The sequence below is a fragment of the Callorhinus ursinus genome, unplaced genomic scaffold, assembly GCF_003265705.2.
Source record: "Callorhinus ursinus isolate GAN/ISIS: 27379988/994484 unplaced genomic scaffold, GSC_fseal_2.0 scaffold4, whole genome shotgun sequence".
NCBI lineage: Eukaryota > Metazoa > Chordata > Mammalia > Carnivora > Otariidae > Callorhinus > Callorhinus ursinus.
In genome coordinates, this window is record NW_027397066.1 from 47,300,919 (window position 1) to 47,328,288 (window position 27,370).

Sequence of the window (27,370 nt, forward strand, 5' to 3'; positions counted from 1 at the left end):
ATTTATTAGCAGCCAATTTTTTTTAATATCAGACAATAAGAGAAATGTACCTATTTAACTATATGTCTTACTTCTGATTAGGAGAAGTATAATTCGATAGCTCTTCAGAATTACAATCTGGAATGGAAAATATAAGTTATTTATTACTCTCTTTCATTATAGAAACATTTGAATTGTGTAAAAAGCAATACAGATGCTTCCTTTCCTCTTTTACTTTTGTTCCTAGTGGTGTTCGTAATCCGGGAGTTTAGCATAGCTTCTATACCCTTCTTCTCTCCCAACTCCAACCACATTTCCTCCCCAGGAAATACTGAACAAAATTCTCTAACAAGAGAAAATAAAAACTCACCCCTCGCCCCATCAAATAGAAGTAACAGAGAAAAAGAATGAAGTCATCTGAGAGTTTAAAATTGCACTTATTTCTTTAAAAGAAGCATTTTAAAATGCTCCTTCTAAGAAGACACAATTACATTTGATAATTACCTTCCTACTTGGTCAATAATAATAACTTAAGGATCTGAAAAATAAAACTCAAGTACTAGAAAATACAAAAAACTGCTAGAACATGTAAACTGCTGAAAACTTTCCCTCATATTTTAAAGGTAAAAGTCATCATTCTTATATAACCTGTGATAATCTAAAATGGCTAGAAAAATTCCTGTTGCAGAGATGGAGAACTTACCTAAATGCAATTTTCAAGTTTATTAATTTTCAAATTCCTAAGTTAGAGAAGCCTGTGGAAAGTAGTTAAAAATCACTTACAGAGGCAGAAGAAGACTATTATCTGACATGGGTTAAAAGCTTAACATATCAGCAACATGATTTGGGCCAATGGTTTAACATCTCTAGACATTAATGTGGGTATGTACAAATACACAACTCATAGGACATTTACTCAGAGCTGGGCACTGTAGAAGGCATTTTACATATTTTTTCTCAAATAAGTCTCATGATGACTTTAAGAGTTAAGTATGATTTTCCTTATTTTATATATAAATTGAGATTATTTCAGAGAAATCAAAGTAACTTACTCATGATCCAATACCACACAAGTAGGAAAGGCAGCATTTGAAATTCATTGGTCTAGTACCAAACCCCACAAATACATAATTGTTACATTGCATCAATTTATTAAAATGATCTGTTTATAAATAGAAGCGTCCTTGGATTATGCTCAATAAGCTTCGCCAGTTACTATTCATTACTTCATGTACAACTATAGGGATCAAAAAATTGACAACAGAGTTCCCTAGCATCTATCTATTGCCCTCCATCCAGTGTGCTTCCCACCAGCAACCCTCTAATGTGACCCTTTAATGGCAGATTATAAACCCATGAGAATATTTTACATAATGGGTGCAGGAAAATTGCATTATCCTTCCTTATAAGAATTATGGAGTTTACTAAATAGAACTTAATTTTAGAAATCAATTCTGGGCTAATATTAAGAATCAGTCTATTTCCACTTCAGACCTTTAAAGAGAAGGAAGAACAGATTCATGTTTCAAATTATTTGACAAGAAATAGATAAGGGAGTGCAGGCTACCTTCTGACCCTGTTACATGAAACACTAGAAATCACTTTTTAAAAAAGTCCAAAGCAAATATGGCAAGAAGCTGATTTCCAGGTTTATTTAATGCACAAGCTAGATAGGTTTCTATGGTTAAAATTCAAACTCTAATTAATAAAATTTGATTAATAGTATCCTTATAGTTAACAAACTCCCTTTCCTCTTTCCCTCCTCCTTGCTTTTAAGTCGACTCATTAGATCTATCTACTTTCTATCCAAGAAACTGAACAAGGCATTCAATAAATATTAGCTCCTTTCCCATCACACAATTTACAATTAAAAATCAAGCATACACACACATTTACTACTTATGTAATCTTTTTGAAAAAATTATCACTACAAATATATTATTGTATACTTGAATACTCATCTACATTAAGTTAGATTTCAATTATTTTAAAGATTTTATTTATTGAGAGAGAGAGACAGACAGAAATCCGGGCCCAGGCGGGAAGGGCAGAGGGAGAGGGAGAAGCAGGCTCCCCACTGAGCAGGGAGCCTGATGCTGCTCCATCTCAGGACCCTGGGATCATGACCAGAGCCAAAGGCAGACGCTTAACCGACTGAGCCACCTAGGCACCTAGATTTCAATTTTTTTTATACTAATGTTATTTTATTTACTCATATGTTCATAACTTTATTCACTCAGTCATTCATTATGTAAACACTGGGATCAACACAAAGAGTAAGACACAACTCTAGAACTAGAGGGAACAGTCAATCTAATGAGGAGGCTCGCAGGCAAATGGACAATTCAAATGGACTGGACAAGAAGCTAACCCATTTCTGCAGAATCACAGAGAAAGAATCAACTGACTGCAAGAAAGACTATGTAGCTGATATTTAAGATTCAGTCCTTAATTATAGCTGTGTTTGTTTATACATTTCTCAACCATATATCTTTTCTGACCTAATAATTCATTTAACTGGCAATTTAAAGGCTGCTTATTTCAGTTATAACAAAATAGTTCTGGATTCTATCTTGAAAAGCTGTCTTTTAGCTTTATGGGAAGTAAACTAGTGGTAGATGCATATAATAGCTTATTAACCAAAAAAAAAAAATAGCTTATTAACCAAATCCTGTTCATAATTCAAAATGCAGGAAGTGTTATAATAATGAAAATTTCACATTTTCCTTATGCAGTGTTCAGAAACACTCTGCACGTAGGCCTTGTTCATGTCTACATAATAAATACACTGAAAGTCTGAAGAGAAAAAGTAGATACCAAATGTTTACCTAGGAAACCACTACACTAGCAAAAAACCAATGAACAAATGATGTCATGAGTAAAGAGCTTGATGTTGATGTGTTTTCTACAACAGAATGCTGCCTTTTATTTTATTGCAAACACTTCTATAAAAATAGTAAAAACAAAACATAGTTCAAGAGGTTTCCATGTTGTGTAATTCCTACAAAAGTCAGCTAACCCCACAAATCCTGCCAGAGAATCTGTTTATTCCTCCATTCTTCGGGATCATTAGATAGATGTAATATGACTTTCACCCCCATAAATTGGAAGAAAACCTGAAAATATGTATAAAGTTTTAAAACTTAATTTTTTCTAAACATTTTTGAATCTTTGTGATCCATCAGTTAAAACATGATGCAAAATTATATTGTTTCCATTTATTAAAAGAAAAAAATTATCCCTTTGTTTGGGAAAAGATATTTTCTATGTTTCTAATTTTAATTTATATTGAGATCCAAAAACTTCTTTTGACATAATGTAAGTTGAACAGAAGAAAACTGTTTACACTAAATCAGATTTTTATTCTGCATTTCAAAATATATGTAATTTTTAAGTCACTCACATATAACTTTCACCAGCTTTAATATTGTTGGGAGATATATCTCTAACTTATATAATTTTATAGATCTAGAAAACTGACATTTTAAAGGTTGACAGCTATTAAATCAATATTTAAAGCAATTAATAAAGTCAGAAGCCTTTATCCTAAAGACCTAATTTTAATTAATCAGGTCACCTATCACCTTGGCAAGTGAAAAGGGCCTTCAGAGGAAAGACCCAGACTTTATAGTTTTATAGAGTGATTATGAGCATGATTTTGATCTAGAGACATTTACATGGCCTACGTTACAAGATAAAGACTATCTTTTTGAAACCAGCTGAAGTTAATTTATAGGATTTGAAAGATGATTAGTAATGCTGTGACAGGAAACAAGAGAGAGAAAATGTTTTCTGGAACTCCTTTCTCCTGTTCTCCAAGATAGGGTCAAAGGTGTGATGTGTCCAGGTGCAGTCCCATGCAAATCAGTTATACCCTGTTTATGCCCCTGCCACCATCTGTTCCCTCTTCTGGAGTTACCTGCTCATGTTGGGGAAGAAATACTTTCAGAAATGGTGAGCTAGACAACAAAGTCTTCCAAATTTGTCTTTACCCACTCGGGAAGGGCATGGTAGTTTTCTAAATTGTTTTATATTCAGAGAGCAAAAACACAGTAAGTTGAAATTACACTAATAAGAACAAAATCATAAACATATCTTATTTTGTTAAACAAAAAATTAAGAGGTTTTTAGGGCAGTGAAACCACTCTGTCTGATATTATAGTAGTGAATACACGTGCTTATACATTTGCCCAAACCCAAAGAAAATAACACCAGGAAGTAAACTGTGGACTTCACGTGATAATGATGCATCAATGTGGGTTCATCAGTTGTGACAATGGTACTGTTCTGGTGGGGGTCACTGACAATGGAGGAGGCTATGCAGGAGTGGGAACAGGGGATGTTAAGGAAATATCAGTACCTTCTCAATTTTGCTATGAACCTAAAACTGCTGGAAAAAAAATAAAATTTGTTTAAAAATATTAAGAGGTATTTTATAAAATGATTGTTTATAAAGTAATCTATCTTCACTACTTAATGATGTGGGAAACAAAGGCAGAAGAGAAATTATTAAATTTCCTTACTACCTACAGCCCATTGACAAGTCCTTGAAAGAGGAAGAATGACATTCCTCTAGGGATTCAACGGCCTTGATGCTGACACTTTCCTAAGGGCAAAAGGCAATCCTAGCTTGAACTCCCCCCGCCCACAACCTGTAAATCTACTTTAACATATAAACATTCTTTCGGAAACTTCCTTTATCTCTACCCCCCAAGATACATGTTGGTAATCATCCTCCAAGCATATGACAGACTGATATACATCTGAAGGGTCTCATGGCTCAGGTTTTATTAGAAAGCGATAAATGACCTTTTCCCAACAATAGCCAGCCCCCTCAAGGGCCTGGAAACTTTGCTTCCAAGTTCCTTAGAGACTTAGGCTATTCCGAACACCCTCCCAACTTGAAAGTATGTACTGGGCCACTCCTCATGACCCCAGTGCAGCTCTTTCTGCCCACGGGTCCTGTCCCGGTGATTTAATAAAACCACCTTTGCACCAAAGACATCTCAAGAATTCTTTCTTGGCCATTGGCTTTGAACCCTAATGTCTTTCCTATGCCACTTAATGCATTTAGTGCCATTATTTTTAAAATATAATTTCACATCCATGGTTAAATAAAGCAACACATTTTTAAAAAATGGGTAAAGTTCTCTGTCAAATAAATAAAATCTTTAAAAAAAAAGTAGAGTAGAAAGTAAATATCAAGTGTATCTGAATACAATGTATAACTGAATCAATAAAAATGAACCATTTGTGTCAACATATAGTCCACATCTGCATAAAACTGCTTTGGTTTTGGTATTAATCTGTGATTTATAAATGAAATATTTGTAACACATTGTAAGTAAACTAATATACAGATTATAAAGTTCTTGAAAGTTTTGCGATATTTATCCTTTATATAGAATGAACTGAATAATGGAATCCTCACATTACAATTGCAAATATTTTGCAAATAAATTGCAAAGTTTTTGTTTTTATTACTGATAACATTGTATTGTTAAAGTAATCAAACAGAGAGGTCATTGGACTGAGGTGGCTCTAATGTCTTGGTAATTTATATAAGCAAACCAAAACCTAAGCCAGAGTCAATGCATTTGAATTCAAGAATGTGAAATTTAAGAGCAACCAATTACAAACATCCAACTAGGGTTTCCGAAATAAAGCAACAGCTTAAATTATAAACAATCAAATAAGTTTCCTGCTTTGCTTCCTCATCTTCTCTTAAAAACCTCTTCCTTAGCTCTTTACCTTAGAGTGCTCCTAACTACCTTTCATTTGGCTCTGCCAAATCAGAATTAATATATGTTCAAATAACCTCTTGAAAAATTTTAATGTGCCTCAGTTTTAAGAGTTCATATTCCATTCAATCTGGATTTAAGGAAGTACACATGTTGTCCAAATGCTACCATATCAATCTGTAGTAAGTGCTTGAAATTCATCCTGGGGTTCTGTAATAGATGGGGATTTGGTTTTACTCTCCATCTGTCTAAGAAAATATTCAAAAAAGGTAATCATGTTTAAATACATTTTAGTAACCATAAATATATTTTATTCCCTTTTAGTAGATCAGAAATATCTAATGTTTGAATTAAGAGAGGCTACCAGAGCTTCACTTGTTCTACGTGTAACAGCCTCTTTCTTGCAAGTACACAAGACTCCACAGTTATCTGGAATTAAGGAGGTTATAGAATCTAAGAATTTCCATTAAGAGTATCCTGATCTGCAGCATAACAACCAAAGAAAATTCTCAAAAAGAAAGCCATATTGTCCCTAGTCTGGCTCCTAATCTTGCTCCCTAGCAAATTTTCCCAAATCTTCACTACTTCTAGGAACCTACTGTTCATCTGATTGCTCTAACCAAAACTCAGCTGCCCCCTGAGACCAATAACCACCTTGCAGATCTTTTAGCAGTGACTCCACCCCCTGGACCCCCAACACACAATAATATCTACCAGAAGTATAAGCGGCCCCCTTATTCTTCATTGCTGCAATTTCTAGGAGGCTGGTATGGCCTCTGTCTCTTTCTCTGGAATACTATTCAAGTGCAGTGATCTCAGAGTTCTTTACCATGATAGGTTCTTAGATATTTACATAAGCAGCTTGTTTTCCTGTTCATAATAAGCATTTAGATTTCCTTCATCCTTCTGTCCTTAAGACATTTGTTGAGGTTAAGTGACTTTTGTGCTCTGCTTCTTGTCTATGATTCTGTTCTGAGATTGATGCTAATTGACTTCTCTGCTGTGCTTCTGATTCCTTTAAGTTTCTGTAGGTTATGCAAGTATTCCAATGTTTTTGTATATTTGTGTCTGAACTCTAGCTGTTATATCAAAATACCATAGGCTGGGTGGCTTAAACAACAGAAATATCTTTCTCACAGTTCTGTAGTAGGGGAGTCCAAGATCAAGGTCTTGGCTCACTGGTTCTTAGTAGGAGCTCTGTTTCTGGCTCGCAGGTGGCAGTCTTCTTAACGTGTCCTCATATGGTAAGGAGAGGGTAGGAAAGGATGGGTGACGGTGGGAGAGAGTGAAAGCTCTGATCTTTTCTTTTAGGGCACTAATCTCATCATGAGGGCTCTACCCTCAAGACCTCATCTAAATATAATTATCTCCAAAGATTTTATCTTCAAATATATCACATTGACGGTTATAACACAGGAATTTTGGATGGGACACATTCAGTTCATAACAATTTATTCATTTATAACTCTGTAATATTAATTTTAAGAAAGGCAATATACGACCTTATGTCCAGCAACCACTAGCCTTGAGCTACACTCTTCAGAAACATGAACCGACTTACAGTTCCTCGAGGCCAAATTGGCTGTTTGTTGTTGTATCCTTTTAAATTTTGCTTCTCTTGCTCCTGCATATTATTCTTCCACACCTGACCCTCGCATGGACAATGTCTATTTAGGCTCTTCATATGGGAAACGTTTTTGTTGTTGCTGTTTCTCAAATCTTGCCCTTAGACTGAGTAAATGAATAAATGAGTAAAATGAATCTTCTACTAAGATCTGTTTCAAAGCAATGTTTGTATTTGTAACATCCAGCACACAAACTCAACTGGTGTTTAATGAAATCCCATGAGATATTTTTTGTTACTTCCAATGCATACAGGATGTCAGGATTAAAAAAAAAAAGTAAATAAAATGATTGGCCAGATCATGTTGATTAGCTACCTATTAACAAATGCCCACTTCATCCTTGTTTCTTTTTTCATATCCCTGTCCCAGGGAATAAGTCGTATTTGATCTATGTCTATTATGGAATCCCATCCCAATTCACAAATAATTAGCTTAAGAATGAACATATGACTCACTTTTGGCATCTGAATTATAAATGGAAGTATGATAGGGGCTTCCAGAAAACATTTTCTTCCAAGTAAAACAGATAGATAAGGATAAACAGTCCTTGCCCTCTTTCTTTTTAGGTCATTATAATAAAGAAATAATCTTCAGAGGCTACCACAGACTTTTGAAAACCAAAAGGAGTAATCCAATAATGTATCAGTGAAATGAACCTAGAGGCCTAATTTGCTCAGCTGCTGTTTTCGGCTCTGGAACTTTCCATATGTGGACTATTTATTACAGGAAAATATAAATTTCTATTATTTAGCCTACCTTAACTAGGTATCTATTTCTTGAAAATAAATGGATCCTAAGTGATTCAGAAGTCTGATGACTATGAGTAATAGATTTTCACTTGTTAAGAAACACATCTTGGTAGAAACATTCCCTCATGTTAGGTCCTCTCCTATCTGCCTTTCAAAAGCAACATATTGGAATTGGGGGCCTTAAATACAGATTTTCCAGGATACTGCTCATTATATTTTAATTATATAGGTGCCCTGGTCTTTTCACTCATTCTATCTATGACTATAACCTTTTATTACCCACTGAGAAATGTCCTCCCCTTGCTTTTCTAAACAGAAGTTCACTTCTTTGAGAAAGTAGTACAAGGCAAGCCCCTGCATTTATAAATAAACTTAGAAGAGGCATGACCAGTGGACTAGATAAAGCAACAATTAAACCACTGTCTTTAGGCGTTTTTTAGCATTTTTAAAGCTTATTATTTCTTTCTAAAAAGTGCCGACTATCCTAATGTCTATGGTGATGAACAACTTCCTTCCTCTGAAGGAACTCTATTTTTATTAGGCATTGGGCATTGATAGAAACCACATCTTTGTTCTCACTCTACTCACATCTTGATGCACTCAGCTCCCATAACAAATTCCCCTAACTTAGTCTTTTGCTAAAGGGGCAGCTCACTCAACATATGACATGGGAAACACCTTTTATCACAGTGCACAGAGTGCTTGAAAATGAACTCATTGGCAGGTGAATGTGTGGGAATATTATGAATGTGATCTCTTTAGCTGCCACAGAATGACTATTATGAACTAGCAGACCCAGAAAACTGGATAGAATAATTGTTATTTGAATTTACATTTAATTTCCAGTGGAAAATGTGATCCAGTTGAGAGTCTCAGTAGTTTATCAGTGACACCTTAAAATCCCTGTGCCTTGGGGCGCCTGGGTGGCTCAGTTGGTTAAACTGCTGCCTTCAGCTCAGGTCATGATTCCAGAGCCCTGGGATCAAGCCCCACATCAGGCTCCCTGCTCATGCAGGAAGCCTGCTTCTCCCTCTGCCTGCTGCTCCCCCTGCTTGTGCTCTCTCTCTCTCTCTCTCTCTCTCTCTCTCACTATCTCTCTCTCTCTGTGTCAAATAAATAAATAAAATCTTTAAAAAACAACCACATTTATAGTTAATTTAAAAAAAAAATCCCTGTGCCTTAATTACTCCATTCATAAAACTGAAATAAAAACTACTTTTAACATGAGGCTTTTAAAACTGAAAATATGATACCCTCAAAGAAACAGAAAACCTTATTGTTAAATAGCTCACAATGTGTCACCTATTAAGATGCAGATGAATTCAGGAAATATAAATCAGATGTGGATACTGTAAATATACTCAATCACAGATGTCAGCTCAAGTAGAATTCACTTTGTATTTAAAAAATTTAGATTAATTCACCACCATTATGGATGACTTTTCATACTTTTATGTATTCTTTCATTATAATATTGAAAGGACAAGACAAAACTTCAGGAAAAAAAAAAAAAACAACTAATGAAACAGAGATAAATAGTTTACCTGATAAAGGGTTCAAAGTCATAGTCCTTAAGATGCCCACTGACCCGGGAGAAGAATAGATGACCATAGTGAGAACTTCAACAAAGAAATGAAAAAATAAGAAAGTACCAAATAGAAGGCACAAAGCTAAAGAATACAATAACTGAACTAAAAAACACACTAGAAGGGTTCAACAGCAGACTAGATGAATCAGAAGACTAGCCAACTAGAAGAAAAGGCAGAATTCACCCAATCAGAACAGCAAAAAAGAAAAATAAAATAAAATAAAATGTGAATATAGCATAAGGGGTTTGTGGGACAACATCAAATGGACTAACATTCATTATAGGGCTCCCAGAAGGAGAAGACAGAGAAAGGGGAAAAAATCTTGTTTGAAGACATACTGGCTGAAAGTTTTCCTAACTTGGAAAAGGAAACAGACATGCAGATTCAGGAAGCTTGAGTCCATAATAAGAGAAACCCAAACACAACCATACCAACACACATTTTAATCACAATGTAAAAAGTTAAAGACTAGAAAAGAATATTAAGAGCAGCAAGAGAAAAACAACTAATTACATACAATGGAACCCTCATTAGAATACCAGTAGACTTTTCAACTCACATTTGGCAGGCCAAAGGAGTGATACAGTATATTCAAAGTGTTCAAAGAAAATATATCCACCCAATAATAACTACCTTCAAAGTTATTATTCAGAAATGATGCTTTTCCAGACAAGCAAAAGCTGAAGGAGTTCATCAACACTAAACTGGCCTTACAAGAAATGTGAAAGGGACTGTATTAGGCTGAAAAGAAAGCGTGCTAATTGATAATAAGAAAACATAGGAAAAAATCTCACTGGTGAGGTAAATATATAGTAAAAGTAGTATATTAATCACTTATAAGGCTAACATAAAGGTTAAAAGACAAAAGTAGTAAAAAAAAAAAAAAACCCTACTATTATAATTAGTTAAGCGGTATACAGGACAAAAAGATGTAAAATAAGTTATCAAAAACATAAACTGTGTGTGGGGGGGTGAAAGTAAAAATGTTGACCTTTAGAATGGTATCAAACTTAGTTATTATCAACTTAAAATAGACTGACATAGATATAAATTATTTGTAAGCCCCATGGTAACCACAAAGCAAAAAACAAACAAACAAAACAAAAAACAAAAACCACTAAATACACAGAAAAAAGAGAAAGAAATATAAATATACCACTAAAGAATGGCATCAAACCACAAAAGGAGACAAGACAGAAGAGAGGAACTACAAAAACAGCCAATAAACAATTACCAAATGGCAATAAGTACATAAACTATCAATAATTACTTTAAATGTAAAAGGACTATATGATCTAATAAAAAGACCTATAGTAGCTGAATGGATTCAAAACACACACACACACACACACACACACACACGACTCATCTTTATACTACCTACAGGAGACTCATATCAGGTCTCAGGACACATACAGACTGAAAGTGAAGGGTTGGAAAAATATATTTTATGCAAATGGAAACCAAAAGAAAGCTGGGGTAGCTATACTTATATCAAACAAAATAGATTTTAAAACATACTAATAAATGCATACCTCAAGAAACAACAAAATTCTCAAACAATGCAAATTTATACAAGAAACAGAAAAAGAACAAATGAAGCCTCAAGTTAATACAAGGAAAGAAGAAACAAAGATTAAAGCAAAAATAAATGAAATAGAGGCTAGCATGAGAATAGAGAAAATTAATGAAACTAACAGCTTTTTTTTTGTTTGTTTGTTTGTTTGACAAGTCTTTAGCCAGACTCACCAAGAAAAAAAGAGAGGACTCAAAATTAGAATGAAAGTGGAAATATAACTAATGCCACAGAAATACAAAGGATCATAAAAGACTGCTATGAACAATCACATGGCATCAAATTGGACAACCCAGAAAAATGGATAAATTCCTAGAAACATAAAAACCTACCAAGGTTAAATCATGATGATGTGGAAATCTGAGATTAATTATTAATAAAGAGATTGAATCAGTAATTAAAAACCTCACAACAAACAAAAGTCCAGGACCAGATGGTTTAACTGTTGAACTCTACCAAACTTTTAAACTGTTCCCTTTCAAACTATTCCAAAAAAGGAAGAGTGAGGAATTCTTCTAAACTCATTTTATTAGGCCAGCATTATCCTGATACCAAAACCGGATAAGGATACCACAAGAAAAAATATATATATATACCAATATCCCTGATGAACACAGATGCAAAAATCCTCAAAAAATATCGAACTAAATTCAACCATACATAAAAAGGATCATACAACATAATGAAGTGCATTTTATTTTGGGGATGCAAAGATGTTTCAGCATCTGCAAATAAGGAAATGTGATACACCACAGGAACAAAATGAAGAATAAAAATCATGATCATCTCATCTCAATAGATACATAATAAACACTTAAAAAATTCAACATTCATTTATGATAAAAACTCTCAACAAAGTGGGTATAGAGGGAACATAATAAAGGCCATATGTAACAAGTCCACAACTAGCATTACACTCAATGGTGAAAATCTGAAAGCTTTTCCTCTAAGATCAGGAACAAGACAAGGACGCCCAGTTTTGCCATGTTTATTCACCATCGTATTGAAAGTTCTAGCCAGAGCAATTAGACAAGTAAAATAAATTAAAGGCATTCAAATTGGAAAGGAAGAAGTAAAACTGTCACTATTTGCAGATGACATATTATATATAGATTATCCTAAAGAATATATAAACACTGTTAGAATTAATGAATGAATTCAGTAAAGTTGCAGGATATAAAATCAATACACAAAAATCAATTGCATTTTTTAAGATTTATTTATTTATTTATTTATTTATTTATTTATTTATTTACTTTAGAGAGAGAGAGAGAGAGAGAGAGTGCAAGTGGGGGGAAGGGCAGAGGGAGAGGGAGAGAGACAATCTTCAGCACGCTACCTGCTAAGTGCAGAGCGCAACTTGGGGCTCGATCTTAAAACACTGAGATCATAACCCAAGCTGAAACCAAAAGTTGGACACTCATCCAACTGAGCCACCAAGACACCCCATCAACTGCATTTCTATACACCAATAACAAACTATTAGAAAGAGAAATAAAGAAAACAATGCGCTTTTTAATAGCATCAAAAATAAAATATCTAGGAAGAAATTCCACAAAGAAGGTGAAAGATCTGTATGTTGAAGACTACAGACTTTAATGAGAGAGACTGAAGAAGACACAAATAAATGGAAACATATCTTGTGCCCATGATTTGTTAGAATCAATATTGTTAAAGTGTCCGTATTACCCAAAGCTGTATGGATTCAATGCAATCCCTATCAAAATTTCAATGACATTTTTCAAAGAAATAGAAAAAACAATCCTAAGATCTGTATGGAATCACAAAAAACCCTAAAAAGCAAAAACAATCTTGAAAAAGAACAAAACTGGAGGCATCATGCTCTCCGATTTCAAACTATATTATAAAGCCATACTAATCAAAACAATATGGTAGGAGTGCCTGGGTGGCTTAGATGGTTAAGCATCTGACTCTCGGTTTTGGCTCAGGTCATGATCTCATTGGTCCTAGGATTGAGCCCCGCATTGGGCTCCATGCTCAGCAGGGAGTCTGCTTGAAAGATTCTCTCTCTCTGCCCTTCTCCCCACTTGTGCACTCTCTCTCTAAAGTAAATCTTAAAAACAAAACAAAACAAAACAAAACAGTATGGTTTTGGCATAAAAACAGACACATAGATCATTGGAACTGAACGGAGAGGCCAGAAATAAACCCATGCATATATGGCCAATTAATTTACAACCAAGGAGCCAAAAATATACAATGGACAGTCTCTTTAATAAACAATGTTGGGAAAATTGGACAGCCACTGCCAAAGAATAAAATTCAACCACTATCTTACTCCAAACTCAAAAATTAACTCAAAATGGATTAAAGACTTGATCATAAAACCTGAAACCATAAAATTTCTAGAAGAAAACGTAGGTGGTAAACTCCCTGAAATAGATGTTTCTGATAATTTTTTTGAATCCGGCACCAAAAGCAAAAGCAACAAAAGCAGAATTAAGTGAGACTACATCATATTAACAAGCTCTACATAGTGAAGGAAATCATCAACAACAGGGCAACCTACAGAATTTGAGAAAATATTTACAAATCATATATCTGATAAGGGACTAATATCCAAAATATATAAACAACTCATATAACTCAACAGCAAAAAGCAATCCAATTAAAAAAATGGGCAGAAGTTCTGAATAGACATTTTTCCAAAGATGCAATACAGATGGCCAACAGGTACATTGAAAAGACACTCAACATCATTAAACATTAGGGAAATGCAAGTGAAAACCACAGTGAGGTATTACCTCATATGTAGTATAAGTGCTACTTAAAAAATTAAAAAAACAAAAACAAAAAGAAACAAGTGTAGTTGAGGATGTGGAGAAAAGAGAAACTTTGTGCCCTATTGGTGGGAATGTAAATTGGGACATTTACTGAGGAAAACAGTATGAAAATTCCTAAAAAAATAAAAAATACCATGCGATCCATCAATTCCACTTGTGGGTATTTATCTAAAGAAAACAAAAACACTAATATAAAAAGGTATCTGCACTCTCATGTTCATTGCAGCATTATTCGCAATAACCAAGACATGGGCACAACCTAAGTACTCATCAATGGATAAATGGATAAAGAAATTGTAGATACACACATACATGTAATGAAATATTATTCAGCCATATAAAGAATGAAATATGTCATTTGCAAGAATATGGATGGACCTCAAGGGCCTTATGCCAAGTGAAATAAGTTAGAGAAAGACCAATACCATATAAACTCTCTTATAGAATCTAAAACAAACAAAACTACAACAACAACAACAAAACTCATGGATACAGAGAATAGATTGGTGGGTGCCAGAGTCAGGGACTATGGGGTGGGAGAAATGGCTGAAGAGGGTCAAAAGATAAAAAGAAAAAAAATTGCCATGCATAGTTTTACTGATTTACAATGTATTGTCAAAGTAAACTGTGCTTTTCATACTAGGCGAGCAGGCAATATTTAATGAATATATTACAACTCGACTCTTGGTTTAAAAAACAACAAACAAAACCCTCTATTATATATTTTATGTTAAACATGGATAGTGGGAATTGAACGCTATAAAAGTAACATATAAAACCTATTTGTTTTGGGCGCCTGGGTGGTTCAGTTGGTTAAGCGACTGCCTTCGGCTCAGGTCATGATCCTGGAGTCCCGGGATCGAGTCCCGCATCGGGCTCCCTGCTCAGCGGGGAGTCTGCTTCTCCCTCTGACCCTCCCTCCTCTCATGTGCTCTCTCTCAGTTAAATAAATAAAATCTTTAAAAAAAAACTATTTGTTTCAAAGTAAATAAAATTTATAATAAAAATATGATTAGAAAGGATACTGCTTTCATAAATCAATTTTGTACTCTGTTGTAACTTAATGTCTGACTTCAAAAATTTAAAAGCACAATATGTGTTGTTAATTATTTGTTTTTTATTTAGGCATAAGACCTGAAAAAACTGCTCAGAGTGATTGGACCACATATCTTACAGAAAATATTGTTTCAAAATATTTAAGGGACATATTTAAAATATATGTGTGTATTTTTTATTATCTTTCTAGTGTGCATTACTGATAACTAAAAATAACCGCATACCAATGATCTAAATAGCAGTTATCTAAAATGAGAAATATACATTTTAATACAATTTTAATTTAAAAATATAAATAGAACTATGCTTTGTTAAATTTAATATTAAAACTTAGCTAAGTTTTAATATTTAATATAATATATTAAATATATATTTAAAGGTGTCAAGACTGACACCTTCTCTAAGGCTGTTATATATCAGAAGGTCATATGTAATGTACATAATAGGATGTTACCCCTAAGAAAGAGTGAAGTTCCATGAGACAGTAGGTTTAGGTGGCACTCTCAGTAGTTTCTTCCTTTGTATTCTGAATAAGTCCAGTGTACATATAGCAGGATAACATGATTTATGGGTTATATTAGTTAGTTTAAACTAAATAAGTCTCAAAGTTGGATAATGACCTTAAAACATTCCTGTAAGCAAACAGCCTATTAAAAATAGCACCAATGATTCAAAAATCATAAACAACAAAAAAGCAAATATGATAATTAACACATAATTAAAGCTCTTTATCTGCCATATCATGAGACAAAGCAATGATGATTTTATCACATCTTATAAGAAGTTGGCAACATTTGGGGAAAAAATCAGATTATCAAAAATAGGGATTTACATACATTATATTTAAAAATAAAGAGCGCTCTCCCTTGTAGTTCATTTTCTGAGTTAAAAATGCTCTGAAGTTCCTGTGATTAGAAAGATAAAAAATTATCTCTATTTTTTAAAGATCTGTATTTTGAGTATTTTAACCATGCTTATAAAATGTATAGCATGTAAGGTTAATTACTTATAATTACAATTTTCTTTAACATTTATATTGGGAGTAATGGTTAATAATTAGTAAGAAATCTGTGATTTTAAGTTTGAATACCACTTCTCTAGGAGCTGAGACTTTGAAAGCTTTTAATGAGGATGGAAACTCAGTTTAATATTTATAATTAAGCAATTAAAACTTCAGCATAAATCTAATATACAGTCTATAAATTTGAATATTTTAAAAACAGCATATATAAGTTACATAATCTGGAATCTGGGCTTCTTTACATTTATAACATGATTCCCATGCAGCTAATATCGGTTGGAATTGATTGTCATCTATTAACACTGTGAAAAAAAATATGTACCTGTGTCCAGATGCAATATTATTTACATAAACATTGTTTTGATTTTCAGAAAATGTATTTTACTTTTGAGAACTTTAAACTGCAAACTCTTGAAAAGTATATCTATGTTAACCTGTGCTCCTTTTTCATCTTTCCTATGGACATATTGCAAAAAAACAAAGGGAAATATTTAAATTTCATAATTGAAATTTGGCCAAGATCATGTTCAGAGGCATACATTTTACCTTTGAATTACTTAAGAGAATTCATTAGATAAAATGGATTAAATAAAATATTAATAAAATAAATAGGTAGATAAAATATTAGATAAAGTAATCTGCAACCTATGTTTCCCAAGAACTACCATAAGAGTGAAAATAAGGTCACATCAAAGACCCCACAGGAGTTCTCTGGTGATATCACCTCCTCTCTAATCTTCACTCCTGCTAAACCTTAAAGTTTCCAAATCATTCTGGGATTCTCTGCAAATCTCTATCATGTTCCCTTAATTATACACTCTGTCCAATCGGCATAGCTTAGTGTTTAGAAACACAGATTTTGAGTTTGAATCTTGACTCAACACATACCATATGTGACTTTGAGAGAGAGCTAAGGCCACAGAATCCAGTGTGTCAATACATGTAAGTCCTTGGAAAGTGTGTGGCACAAAGAAAGGCATGTGCATATTTTCTATTATCATCATCAATGATAACTTCTGGTATTATGAACAACAAAGGAAGTTGTTTGGCCACAGGTGCCACCAAATTTACTGCCAGCACACTCTGTTCTAACAATGCCCAGGGGGATCTCTGCTAGGAAAGAGGTCAGTCATATCCTGATGTTGTCAGCCCTGATGTGCGGTCTGAGGACCTGCCTTCTCTTGGCACTGCCTGCATCCCTGCAGCGGCTGCTGATGCCGTGGCATTGCTCACTGTTCCAAGGGAGACCTTCGGCAAACAGCTCCTTCCTCTCTTTGCTCTCTTACTTGACGTTTTGTTTAGAGCGAACACAGTGGCTCACTTTCCTTTAACCAAATCTTAATGTCCAGAATAGAGATTACATACTAGTAGTTTATGGGCAGTATTTATTGTTTATTAGTATGTTTTTAAGGCCTTCAGTTTGGCCTTTCTTTTCTTTTTTTTTTTTAATTGAAATATAATTGCCACAATGTCACATTAGTTTCAGGTACACCACATAGAGATTGCTTTTAATTGGCTATAGACTTATTGTTAATTATTATCTTATATCCTAATATAGTTCCTTGTTTGGTTCCTGAAGACATTTTTCTTGGGGTCTAGTCTCTTTCTTTTATTGTTGGGTAAATGTATTTCCTCCAGGCTCTTTGTTACCACACCTGCACAAACCCTGGCAAGCCACCTAATTCATCCTCTAGATGTTTAAGAATTTAAGATTGGTGTGGTTTGGGGTTTGATATGGAGGTTTTACTGCAAATGTAATGTGACAAGAAAAACATGACAATTTAATAAAGTGTTCTTCATCCTGGCTTGATAGAAAATACTATAAAAGCCCTTAATAGATAAGTTTTAATAAATGGATAAATTAATATTATAAGCATGCCTACCAAATGTTATTACACCGAGATTTATATCAACACTTTAGAGTTTTGTTATGCATTTTTTCTTTCACTTAATCAAATTTGTAAATGGAGCTTATAATCTAACCAAACTATTTTAAGATATACTAAAAGTTATGGTGAAAATAAAGAATTTGCATGGACTTTTTTTGAAACTTAACTTGTATTAAAAGTAAACATTATATAACAGGAGTTAAAAATTTTGAAAATCGTGAGGCGCCTGGGTGGCTTAGCTGGTTAAGTGACTGCCTTCGGCTCAGTTCATGATCCTGGAGTCCTGGGATCAAGGCCCCCATCGGGCTCCCTGCTCAGCAAGGAGTCTGCTTCTCCCTCTGACCCTCCCCCCTCTCATGTGCTCTCTCTCTCTCTCTCTTTCTCTCTCATTCTCTCTCTTTCAAATAAATAAATAAATCTTTAAAAAAAATCTTTATTAACAAAACCAAAAGCCATTCTGGGCATAATGAGAATTTTTTTTTTTAAGACAAGTTTTAGGTGGACAGCTTTAAAATTCTGTATCTGTATGACACTACAAAGTGATGATCACAAGTCCAGTTATTATCCATCACCATATTGTTGGCCTCCTTCATCCATTTGCCCACCCCCTAGTGCCTTTTCCCTCTGGTGACCAATAGTCTGTTTTCTCTATCTATGAGTTTGTTTTGTATTATTTTATTTGTTCATTTGTTTTACTATTTTGGATTCCACAGAGATAAATTTTAATCAAAACTACCTTTCACTTTTCAGAAACCTGACTGAAAACAAATGGTTAAAGTGATACAAACAGATAGGGCTATATCAATTGTGGCCACTCTAACAAAGTCCGAGGTATGGAAGCAATGCCCTAATGGTGACTGAAGCAGACAAAGGAAGAAGAGAGATCACAACCAAGACACTCAAACTTAGGCTAGGAGTCCATCTATGATCCAAAAGCCAATAGCCTAACAAGTCACTCTGATCAAGCATGATTATCCTTCTTCAGAAGTCCCTAAAAAGCTCTTTGATTTCCTTCTCTCTACCTTCTGTGTTGGAGACAGTGAACTGCCTCAATATAGACTTCTCTTCTTCCTTATAAGTGAATCCTCTATGTTTTTTTTTTTTTTTTAGTGAGCTATTTGACCATCCAGAATTCAGACTATATTTTCCAGCCTCCCTTTCAAATGGCTGTGACTCATAGCTCCCAGTCTTGCTGATGGTGTGGCAGTAATATGAAGTATCAGGTCACCAAATGAGAATCACTGGTCTTACCCTGTATCAAATGGTGGTAATACTTTTAAGGATGCAGGTAATAGTGAAACAAACATGAAAGCTGAAGAAATCTGGATTACCAAAACCACTCTCCAGATCTCTGCTTTTCATGTTAGCATGCTCCTTGGCCCAGATTTAACATGGGAGGTCCCTGAGTGATGTGTGTTACTCTAAAAGAAGCTATTTTGGTCATGAAATATCTTCAATTTATACTCCAACAGTTACATAGTTTAAATGACATTTTTTACGGAGCCATGCCTAAAGGATTTCAAAGATTAATAGATTCCAGGTGTTAACCATAAATGATCCTAAATACATCAGCTATATCCTGCTAAAAGTATGTCAAGATAAGGACTCTCCAGCCAGTAAATGCCATTAGTGAGTCGGCCAAGGTATTAGCACTATTACAAGAGGATTTAATCTGTTTCTCACCTTTTACTAATCAGATTATATAAACCAAAAATCCATGTGTGACCTCTGGGATTCGTTCCTATAATGTTATACCAAACAATTTCCACCAACTCAACTGTATTTAGCATTGACCAACATTGAGTCCAGATGTTGGTCAAACAACTGGGAGTTGGCACCTTTGATAAATAATTGGTATGCCCTTATTGATGAAGCCAGTTTCAGTTAAATATAAGACTCTTCTCTCATGAAGCATTCTGAATCCATTTCCATACATAGGCTCAAGATTTACACTGACATAAATTAATTTAGATCTGGTAATTATTTTGGTATGTAAGTCCTCTCCTTTTGAGTTCAAATTGCATACGATTTTCTGTGCAAGCTACAACTGAATATAGTTATAAATCTAGAGGTAATTAGGGAAGGATGAGAGAATGGGGCATGAAGAGATTATCAATGTAAATAGTGCAAATGATGTCATTACAAGTTTTTCAGGGCATGAATTACTTCATTGCATTTGTAAAGAGGCGGCCTCTGCTGTCAGAAGAATCTCATGGAATTTAAAAGTTTGGGATATACAGATTTATTTCAGTCCACCAAAATGTCTCAATCACATTATTGGAGTCTCTATGTGTAACTATCAATACATTAACTTTCATACAAGAGACCTGATAGTGCTCTGGTGCATTCCTGCACTGGTGGGTTTATAGCAGTGATACCACACCCCAGCAATGGTGTGCTGTCATGAAATAAGTGGGTTTTATATCTGTATTTGTTTTACCAGTTTTTCATTCTCTAATGGTGATAGTTTTTTTGCTGTCTTAAACCCCAGTTAGGTCAGTTAATCATTCCTGACTCCCATTTCCTTTAGAAACTGTGTTGTTACCTTCATTGCCTGTGGTAACAATTACTAAACATAAAAAGTAGTAACTTAAAAATAACAGGATTATTTCCAGAGACTTTAAATAGAATTAGGTTTATTAAGAGATAATGAATTCAAAGCATCTTTTAGAGGAATAAATTGACACATTCAAACCTAAATTTCTAAAGAATTATTCCCTAAACCAAGACCATAGACCCAGAGACCAATGTGAATGCCACCTCTGCCCCTCAGTAGATTGGGACTGATAGGAAGTTGTTACCAAAGCTATTATTTCCAGGACTGTGGCACCTCTGTAAGGATTCTCACTAGTAAATATGTCTGTTCCCTGCCTCTCTTCCATAAGTAACTCCACCCAAAAGTAAAAATCTCAATTGGGAACCTTTCTTACTTCATGGGGCTGAAGACTTCTCCATCTAATTTGTAAAATCTAAATCATATCCAAAACTCTAAAATCAGTGGAGTTTAAAAAGTAATATTTTTATTTCTTGTATACATTGACAACAAATTTGAGACAGTGTTGAGTAAGGCAAGCTACTGTATGACATATCTGTGATACATTCTAAACGACATCAACTATCAAAATAGAAGGTGAACATGTATAAGTTTGAAAAATAAAAGATTAAACAAAGTTAATTTGTTTCTTTACTGTGAACCTTTTAAGAGCCTTTTATACATAAAATTCATTAAAAAGGGATATAATAAGAGGTATTTTAAGATTTGACCATAAGAATATTCTTATAACACATTTATTAGAAATTAATTGGATCTTAGTATCTAGTGCAATAGAGTTTTAGAAACAAGCAGCCTAGCAGCTGCCTTTTAAAATAACCACTTAAATTCAACTGATCCTCTCCCCCCACCAAAGAAACAAAATAAAAAAAGTTACAAAAAGGGAGTCCAAGATGGTGGAGGAGTAGGAGACATAGTTTCATCTGGTCCCAGGAATTCAGCTAGATATCAAATCATTCTGAACACCTGTGAATTCAACTGGAGATCTAAGAAAAGAATTGCCGCAACTCTACAAATAGAAAAGTGACCACTTTCTGCAAGGTAGGAGGTGCAGAGAAGTGAATCTGAGGTGATATATGGGATGATAGACTGTGGGAGGAGGGAGCCTCCTCAGCCGGCTACCAGCAAGTGATAAAGCAGAGGAGCATAAAAGCAGAATTTTTAGAAGTCGTCTCCCTCCTGTGAGGGACATCCCTGTCTGAAAGACACTCAGGTGTTAAGAAGGGTGGAATTCTAGGTGGGACAGTGAGGTCTCAGGATCCCTAGGGTCACAGGAAGACTGGGGGTGCCTGAGTGTAGCAGAGTTCCCAGGAAACAGAGTGGGGAAGCCGGCTGCAATCAGTGAGCCCAGAAGTGTGCTCCCAGCTAAGGGTTGCAATATACTGTGAACTGTGTCTCTGATGGGCAACTGCTCTCCGAGCAGGGGTCCAGCTAGTAGCAGAACACCCCGCAAGACCCATCCCCTTCCTCCCCTGGGAGGAGTGGCTCTGGTGCAAATTGCAGGAGTCTGCAGGGTTTGGAGACTTGAAATGGGCTTGCATGCCTGAGATAGAAACCCTTGGTCACAGGCTAGGTGAGCACAGAGTGCGGTCAGAGACCAGGGAGACAGGAGTGATTGCTTTTCCCTGAGGGTGCACAGAGGAGAGGGGGGGCCCCAAGCTCTGGGCTCCAGGGCTGGAGATTGGGAGGCTGCCCTTTTCATTCTCATAGCCTAAAGCATTGAGAAAGGCCTTCAGGGAACAGAAGATACATGGAGTGATCTGGAGCAGATTTCTTAGCCTGGCCTCCTGGCAAGGGTGGTGCAATCAAGCCAAGGCAAAGACACTTGAGAATCAAAGCAACAGGCCCCTCCCTAGAAGATCAGAAAGAACATCCAGCCAAGATCAAATTTACTGATCATAGAGAACTACAAAACTCCAGTGGCTAGGGGAAAATAGTATATAGAATTCATGCCCCCTCCAACCCCATGATTCTTTAGTCTTTGAATTTTATTTTTTTTCTTTCCTTTTTCAACCAATTTCTTATTTTATCAACTTTTAAAAAAAATCTTTTTATTTTTCATTTTTACAATTATATTCTATCCTTTCATTGTATTTCATTTTATTTTTAGTACATATATAAGTTTTTTTTTCTTTAAAATTTTGGGATCTAGTTCTCAAACAAACAGACCAAAATACACACAGGATCCAGGATTGCTCTGTTCTGTCCACTGATCTAATTATATTCCCTCTTATTGATTGATTGATTGATTGATTTTTCCATTTTGGGTCTTTTCTAATTTGTTTAGTGTATATTTCTTTGGGGTCATTGCTGCCATTTTAGTATTTTGTTCTCTTGTTCATCTATTCTTCTCTGGAAAAAATGACAAAATGGAAAAATTCACCTCAAAAAAGAGAATAAGGGGCAGTACTGAATGCCAGGAACCTAATCAGTATGGACAAAAGTAAGATGTTGGAACTAGAGTTCAGAATAAAAAGATATTAGCTGGGCTTGAAAACGGTGTAGAAGACACTAGAAAATCCCTTTGTGAAAAAAATAAAAGAACTAAAATCAAATCAATTTGAAATAAAAAAGGCTATTGATGAGATGCAAACAAAAATGGAGGCTCAAACTGCTAGAATAAATGAAGCAGAAGACAGAATTAGTTATATAGAAGACAAAATGATGGCGAATAAAGAAGCTGAGAAAAAGAGAGCTAAATAACTACTGGATCACAGGGGGAGAATTCGAGAGATAAGTGATAATCATAAAGCAAAACAATATTAGAACAATTGGGATCCCAGAAGAAGAGGCAAAAGAGAGAGGGTGGGGAGCAGAGGTATATTAGAACAAATTATAGTGAATAACTTCCCTAATCTGGGGAAGGAAACAGACATTCAAGTCCAAGAGGCACAGAGAACCACCCTGCAAGTCAGTAAAAATAGGTCAACACCCCAACATAATAGTGAAACTTGCAGTTCTCAGAGACAAAGAGAAGCACCTCAGGACAAGAGGTCCATAACCTCTAAGGGTAGAAATATTAGACTGGAAGCAGACCTATCCACAGAGACCTGGCAGGCCAGAAAGGATTGGCATGATATATTCAGGGTACTAAATGAGAAAAATACACAGTCAAGAATACTTTATCCATCTAGAATGACATTCAAAATAGAAGGAGAGATAAAAAGCTACCAGGACAGAGGTGCCTCGGTGGCTCAATTGGTTAAGTGTCTGCCTTCGGCTCAGGTCATGATCCTGGGGTCCTGGGATCAAGCCCTGCATCAGGCTCCCTGCTCAGTGGGCAGTCTGCTTCTCCCTCTCCCTCTGCCTCTCCCCGCAACTTGTGCTTTCTCTCTCTCTCTCTCTGTCTCTCTCTCTCTCTCTCAAATTAAAAAAAAAAAAGTTTCCAGGACAAACGGAAACTAAAAAAAAAATTGTGATCACTAAACAAGCCCTTCAAGAAATATTAAAAGGGATCCTTTAAATGAAGAGAGAGCCCAAAAGTAACAGAGTGGAAAGGAACAGAGACAGTATACGGAAACAATGACTTTATAGGTAATACAATGGCAATAAATTCATATCTTTCAATAGTTACTCAGAATGTAAATGGGCTAAATGCCCCCCCAAAAAGACATAGGTTAACAAACTGGATAAAAAAGCAAGACCCATCAATATGCTCTCTGCAAGAGACTCATTTTAGACCCAAAGACAGCCCCAGATTGAAAGTGAGGGGGTGGAAAACCATTTATCATGGTAATGGACATCAAAAGAAACCTGGGGTGACAATCCTCCTATCAGACAAATTAGATTATATACCAAAGACTGTAATAAGAGATGAGGAAGGACACTATATCATAGTTACAGGATCTATCCAACAAGAAGATCTAACAATTGTAAATATCTATGCCCCTAACATGGGAGCAGCCAATTATATAAACCAATCAATAATAAATTTAAAGAAACACATCACTAATAATAGTAGGGGACTTTAACACCCCATTCACTGCAATGGACAGATCATCTAAGCAGAAGATTAACAAGGAAACAAGAGCTTTGAAATACATACTGAACCTTATGGACTTCACAGATCTATTCCGAGCATTCCATCCTAAAGCAACAGACTAACATTCTTCTTGAGTGCACTTGGAACATTCTGCAAAACAGATCACATAATGGGTCACAAATCATGTTTCAATCCGTACCAAAATATCGGGATCACTCCCTGCATATTTTTAGACCACAGTGCTTTGAAACTAGAACTCAATCACAAGAGGAAATGTTGGAAAGAACTCAAATACATGGAGGTTAAAGAGCATCCTACTAAAGAATGAAGGGGTCAACCAGGAAATTAAAGAAGAGTTTAAAAAATTCATGGAAACAAATGAAAATGAATACATGCTGTTCAAAACCTTTGGGAGGCAGCAAAGGCAGTCCTAAGAGGGAAGTACATAGCAATACAAGCCTTTCTCAAGAAACAAGAAAGGTCTCCATACACACCCTGACCTTACACCTAAAGGAGCTAGAGAGGGGCACCCAGGTGGCTTAGTTGGTTAAGTGTCTGCCTTTGGCTCAGGTCATGATGGCTCAGGTCCTGGGACTGAGCCCCACATCAGGCTCCCTCCTCAGTGAGGAGCCTGCTTCTCCCTCTCCCTCTGCTGCTCTCCCCAATGCCTGTGCTCTCTCACTCTCGTTCAAATAAATAAATAAATAAATCTTTAAAAAAGTGGAAGGGAGCTGGAGAAAGAACAACAAATAAAGACTAAGCCCAGCAGGAGAAGATAATTAATAAAGATTAGAGCAGAAATCAATGAAATAGAAACCAATGGAACAGTAGAACAAATCAAGGATACTAGGAACTTGTTCTCTGAAAGAATTAATAAGATTGATAAGCCCCTGGCCAAACTTATCAAAAAGAAAAGAGAAAGGGCCCAGGTAAATAAAATCATGAATGAAAGAGGAGAGATCACAACCAATACGGAAGAAATACGAACAATTATAAGAACATATTATGAGCAACTATATGCCAATAAATTAGTCAGTCTAGAATAAATGGATGCATTCATTCCTTGAGACCTGTACATTACCAAAACTGAAATAGGAAGAAATAGAAAACCTGAACAGACCCATAACCAGCAAGGAAATTGAAGCAGTAGTCAGAAATCTCCCAACAAAAAAGAGTCTAGGGCTGGTTGGCTTCCCAGGGGAATTCTATCAAACATTTATTTATTTTTATTTATTTTTTATTTTTTTTAAGATTTTTATTTATTTATTTAACAGAGAGAGGCACAGCGAGAGAGGGAACACAAGCAGGGGGAGTAGGAGAGGGAGAAGCAGGCTTCCCCACAGAGGAGGGAGCCCGATGCAGGGCTAGATCCCAGGACCCTGGGATCATGACCTGAGCTGAAGGCAGACACTTAATGACTGAGCCACCCAGGTGCCCCACTATCATACATTTAAAGAAGAATTAATACCTATTCTTCTGAAGCTCTTTCAAAAAATAGAAATGGAAGGAAAACTTCCAGACTTTTTCTATGAGGCCAGAATACCTGGTTTGATACCCAAACAAGACAAAGACCTCACCAAAAAGGAGAATTATAGACCAATATCCCTGATGAACATGTATGCAAAAATTCTCACTAAGATAATAGCCAATAAGATCCAACAGTACATTAAAAGGATTATTCACCATGACCAAGTGGGATTTATTCCTGGGCTGCGAGGGTGGTTCAACTTTGACAAATCAGTGTGATACATTACATTAATAATAGAAAGGGCAAGGACCATAAGGTCCTCTCAATATATATAGAAAAAGCATTTGACAAAGTACAGCATCCTTTCTTGATTAAAAATCTTCACAGTGTAGGGATAGAGGGAACATACCTCAATATCATAAAAACCATCTATGAAAAGCCCACAGCAAATATCATTCTCAATGAGGAAAACTGAGAGCTTTTCCCCTAAGGTCAAGAACAAGGCAGGGATGTTCACTATCACCATTGTTGTTCAAAATACTACTAGAAGGCTTAGCCTCAGCAATCAGACAACACAAAGAAATAAAAGGCATCCAAATCAGCAAAGAAGAAGTCAAACTCTCACTCTCCACAGATGACACGATACTCTATGTGGAAAAACCAAAGGACTCCACCCCAAAATTGCTAGAACTCATAAAAGAATTCAGCAAAGTGGCAGGGTATAAAATCAATGCACAGACATCAGTTGCATTTCTATACATTAAGAGTGAGACAGAAGAAAAAGAAATTAAGGAGTTGATCCCATTTACAATTGTACCAAAAACCATAAGATAACTAGGAATAGCCTAACCAAAAAGGTAATGGATCTGGACTCTTAAAAACTACAGAATTCTTATGAAAGAAATTGAGGAAGACACAAAGATATGGAAAAACATTCCATGCTTATGGATTGGGGGAATAAATATTGTTAAAATGTCTATGCTACCTAGAGCAATTTACACATTCAATGCAATTCCTATCAAAATACCATCAACTATTTTCACAAATCTGGAACAAATAATCCTAAAATTTGTATGGAACCAGAAAAGACCCCGAATAGCCAAAGGAATACTGGAAAAGAAAACTATAGCTGATTCCAGACTTCAAGCTATGTTACAAAGCTGTAATCATCAAGATAGTATGATACTGGCACAAAAACAGACACATAGATCATTGGAACAGAATAGAGAGTCCAGAAATGGACCCTCAACCCTATGGTCAACTAACCTTCAACAAAGCAGGAAAGAATGTCCAATGGAAAAAAGACAGTCTCTTCAACAAATGGTGTTAGGAAAATTGGA

At 35.4% G+C, this 27,370-nt stretch overlaps 2 long non-coding RNA genes across 3 annotated transcripts in view; one reads left to right on the forward strand and one right to left on the reverse strand.

Annotated features, from left to right (window-relative positions):
• Positions 1 to 19,099, forward strand: part of LOC141372462 (uncharacterized) — a 76,540-nt gene extending 57,441 nt beyond the window's left edge. The window contains exon 4 of the long non-coding RNA XR_012377723.1: positions 18,780 to 19,099. This is a non-coding gene — a long non-coding RNA (uncharacterized lncRNA). The remainder of the gene's footprint in view (positions 1 to 18,779) is intronic.
• The window catches only part of LOC112835920 (uncharacterized), a 91,416-nt gene that overhangs the window by 43,109 nt on the left and 20,937 nt on the right, over positions 1 to 27,370 (reverse strand). The gene's annotated exons all lie outside the window — the stretch shown is intronic.